This window comes from Papaver somniferum, unplaced genomic scaffold (genome assembly GCF_003573695.1).
Source record: "Papaver somniferum cultivar HN1 unplaced genomic scaffold, ASM357369v1 unplaced-scaffold_21, whole genome shotgun sequence".
NCBI classification, from domain to species: Eukaryota; Viridiplantae; Streptophyta; class Magnoliopsida; order Ranunculales; family Papaveraceae; genus Papaver; species Papaver somniferum.
Window position 1 is genome coordinate 4,589,416 of NW_020631041.1, and position 4,859 is coordinate 4,594,274.

Here is a 4,859-nt window from a genome sequence, read left to right on the forward strand (position 1 = left end):
AAGGGACATGAGTAACAAAGCTCATATGACTGAACACAGATCTTCCAAAGCTGGAAAAGGTGAGAGTAACAATCGTAACTCTAAGCGTGGTCCTCCCAAGAAAGGTATGTTTCGAAAACCAGAGTCTAGCATTACTAAAATTAAGGGTGCTTGTTATGCGTGTGGAGTTACTGGACATATGGCAGTTCACTGTAGACATCGTAAGGACAAAAAGGATAGTGCTAACTTGGTTGAAAAGAACAAGGACGAGTTTTCTGCAGTAGTGTCTGAAGTTAATTTGGTGACCAATGTGATGGACTGGTGGGTAGACTCTGGAGCTACCAAGCATGTTTGTGGGAACAGAGACCTGTTCACCTCCTACCAGAGGGTAGGGGAAGGCGAGAAACTCTATATGGGTAACTCATCTGCATCAGAGGTTGCAGGAAAAGGAAAGGTCGGTCTGAAGCTCACATCTGGCAAGACTCTCACATTGAATGAAGTTCTTCATGTTCCAGACATCTGCAAAAATCTTGTTTCTTGTTCTGTTTTAGATGATAAGGGTTTTAAAGTTTCAATTGAGTCTGGAAAACTTATAGTAACTAAGGGCAATGATGTGGGTAAGGGTTATAAGACTGGAGGTCTTTACAAACTTAATGTAACCTGTCCTGAAGTGAAATTGAATGATTCTTCTGCTTACATGTGTGTGTCATCGAATGTTTGGCATGGTAGACTTGGTCATGTAAATTACAAATCAATGCATAAACTGGCTAGCGTAGGCTGCATACCCAAATTCACTTTGGATAAAAGTTATAAGTGTGAGATTTGCGTAGAATCTAAGCATGCTAAGAAATCATTCAGGAAGAATGTCCAGAGAAACACTAAACCCTTAGAATTGATTCATTCAGACGTAGTTGACATGAAGTCAGTTCAAACTAGAGGTGGTAAGAAATGGTTTGTCACTTTTATAGATGATTGTACGAGGTACTGTCAGGTTTATTTGCTTAGAGGGAAGGACAATGCCTTAGAAGCCTTTAAGATATATAAACGTGAAGTTGAAAACCAATTGAATGCTACCATTAAAACTTTTAGGTCTGACCGTGGTGGTGAGTATCTAATTCCTATTGGAGATTTCTGTGAAGAACATGGGATAATACATGAAACTACAGCCCCTTATTCACCTCAATCCAATGGTGTAGCTGAACGAAAGAACCGTACCCTTAAGGATATGATGAATGCCATGTTGATTAGTTCAGGATTACCTTCGAATTTGTGGGGGGAGGCTATCCTCTCAGCCAATTACATCCTGAACAGAGTACCCTTTAAAGGATCAGATAAAAGTCCATATGAGTTATGGAAAAGTAAACAACCATCTTATGATTACTTCAAAGTGTGGGGGTGCTTGGCAAAGGTGGCCATCCCTCCTCCTAAGACAAATAAGATAGGACCCAAAACCGTTGATTGTGTTTTTATAGGGTATCCTGAGCATTCTAGTGCTCATAGGTTTATGGTTGTGAGTTCTGAAATTTCTGACATAGGGTTGAATACTATCATGGAGTCTAGGGATGCTGAGTTCTTTGAGAATGTTTTTCCTATGAAACGTGATTCTCGAAAGAGATGTTTAGATGATCCCCTAGAATTTACATCATCCAGTCAGTCATTACCTTTAGAGGAAGATGAACCAGAAATAGAACCTAGAAGAGGTAAAAGGGTTAAAACTATGAAAACCTATCCTGGTTGCATTACATACCTAGCCGAGTCTGATCCTCAGACTTACAAAGAAGCCATGACTTGTCCTGAAGCTCCGTGGTGGAAAGAAGCTTCAATTAGTGAAATGGATTCCATTCGAGAAAACGGTACTTTTGAACTTGTAGATTTACCTCCAGGGTCTAAGGCCATAGGTTGTAAATGGATTTTCAAGAGAAAACGTAATATAAATGGAACTATTGAAAAATACAAGGCTAGGTTGGTAGCGAAAGGCTATAAACAGATAGAAGGTATAGACTTCTTTGATACATATTCACCAGTAAGTAGAATTAGCTCCATTAGGATGTTAATTGCTATAGCTTCTGTCCATAACCTACAGATACATCAAATGGATGTAAAGACAGCGTTTTTGAATGGTGAATTAGATGAAGAAATTTATATGGAACAACCCGAAGGATTTGTAGTTAAAGGTTGTGAGAAGAAGGTTTGTAAACTGAAGAAATCTTTGTATGGATTGAAACAAGCACCTAAACAGTGGCATGAGAAATTTGATCATGTGATGATTTCTAGTGGTTTTAGAATTAATGAATCTGATAAGTGTGTTTATACTAAACTTGTCAAGGATGCCTGTGTGATTGTATGCTTGTATGTTGATGATATGCTTATACTAGGTACAAACATGGATGTTATTAATACCACTAAGAAAATGTTGAATGAGAACTTTGACATGAAAGACTTAGGCCCCGCTGATGTCATATTAGGGATGAAGATTAGAAAAACTTCTAATGGCTATAGTCTGAGTCAGTCTCATTATGTTGAATCCATACTTAAGAAATATAATCAGTTTGACTGTAAACCTGTTTGCACTCCATATGATTCTTCTTGCAAACTCATGAAGAATAAGGGTGTAGGTGTTAACCAACTTGAATACTCAAGAGTCATAGGAAGTCTGATGTATTTGATGAATTGTACGAGACCAGACATTGCTTATGCTGTGAGTAGGTTAAGCAGGTATACTTGTAATCCAGGGCAGAAACATTGGGATGCACTTAATAGAGTGCTAAAGTACTTGAAGTACACAATGACCTTTTGTTTGAATTACGAAGGGTATCCGGCCGTCCTTGAGGGATTTTGCGATGCGAACTGGATAGCAGACTCAGAGGAGTCTAAGTCTACGAGTGGATATGTATTCACTCTAGCAGGTGCGTCTGTATCTTGGAAGAGTTCCAAACAGACATGTATAGCTCGCTCAACTATGGAGTCGGAGTTTATTGCGTTAGATAAAGCAGGAGAGGAGGCCGAATGGCTAAGAAACTTTTTAGAAGATATTCCTCTCTGGCATAGGCCTGTGCCAGCTATATCTATACATTGTGACAGCAAATCTGCAATAGGTAGAGCTAAAAATAGCTTCTACAATGGAAAGTCTATACATATGCGTAGAAGACATGATTCTTTGAAATTACTAATCTCAACAGGCGTTATTTCCATAGATTGGACAAGGTCCAAGGAGAATATCGCGGACCCTTTGACGAAAGGCTTGTCCAAGGAGATAGTTAGTAAAGCATCGAAGGGGATGGGGCTTAGGCTCAAATAATTAAACTTGCCATGAAGGATACTCAACCTTGCTGACTGGAGATTCCAAGATCAAGGTTTCGAATGAGACAACTAATTTGTGGTAGTTAAAGGTAAACACTATCAGATAATTTTATTATCTGTCCCTTCCCTATGGTGTTGATGTGATAGTGTGACTGCATGTGGAGGATGACTTTTAATTAAGTCTTAATGAGTTCTATAGTTTCAATTTAAGATTGAAGTGGGGTGTAGCAGTAAGCACTCTTGATGGAACTCACCTATCTGAATGAGGAAGTGGGTCGCTTCCTATGAGAATGGAGCCAATTTTTAGAGCATTCTGAGAAACAGGATATGTCCAGGGCCAAAATGGACAAAACGGCACGAACTTAGCAACACTTGGAGGATATCATGCGTGGATATTATTTGAACTACACCAAACGCTAGCAGTTCAAGACATCGCGTTCACTGTTTAGCTAGTAGTTCCGGTAACTTCTCACTAAGCAAGGTTCAAGACCTCATGGACACCTTTGCCTAAATGGTATTTTCCTTACTCTGATTTTTTCGTTTTCCGATATTTCATTCATGTGGGGGATTGTTGGAGAAAATGAGTTTTAATTAAAAAGATTTTATGGTCTTGGTATGGTTTGATCTAATGACCTAAGGGTCTAAGGATACTCACTCATTTTTGGGTGAATGAAGTGGAACCTTTAGTCCCACATTGTGGAAAACTAAAGAGGAGCTCCACTATATAATCATACACTTATGTATGAATTGTAAAACGTGGGTGGAGCGGGTGGGCAAAAATACATATTTTGACCCATGCGATATACGCGTATACCATGCACCAAGTCCCTTTCCTATTCGGATTTACTTTTTGGAGAATTTTTCTTTAGGAATTTAATTCCAAAATTATTTTTTAAGAGTTTTATTTGTGGGAAATTCCTTTTACGAGTTTTACTTGTTTTTGAAGAAAACAAACAAAAACCTAACTTGATTTGCAAGTATCTCATCCTATAAATATGACTCGAAATTCTGTTTTTAAAAAACACACAAGCAGCGACTATCTCTAGGTCTACTTTTCTTCTTCTTCTTATATTTTGTGCGGCGTTTTGCTTCCATCCCTGTTGCTGAGTTCAAGAGTGGGTAACTTGCGTTGTGCTAACTCAAGTTATATCGGGCAGTCTTATCCTGGACACATCTTCGCACGTTGGGGTTTAGCATTACTTCAGAGTATACCCGCGAACTAATGTGTTAAGGACAGCTTGTTGAACCTGTGATTCTGCCCTCATCAATTTGTTCGTGGTAGAGTTGTTTGATACTATTCTTTATATTATTGTTTGATACATCTGACGTTTCTTCAATTGTTGCAAGATTCCAACATTGAATGAGGCTCCCAACAGACCAACGTGAATCACAAAGGAACTCTACATCATTCACTTGTTTGCATGAGAAAAAAGAATGCATCGAACTTTGATTAAGACAGTAGCTTAACCAAACAAAAGAACAAGAGCCAGAGGAGAAGCTAACAATAAAACAAATACAAGTTTGCTGGCTCCAACGTGTTGAGAACCCAAAAGGAAGCAGCAGCATTCATTCACTTTGTG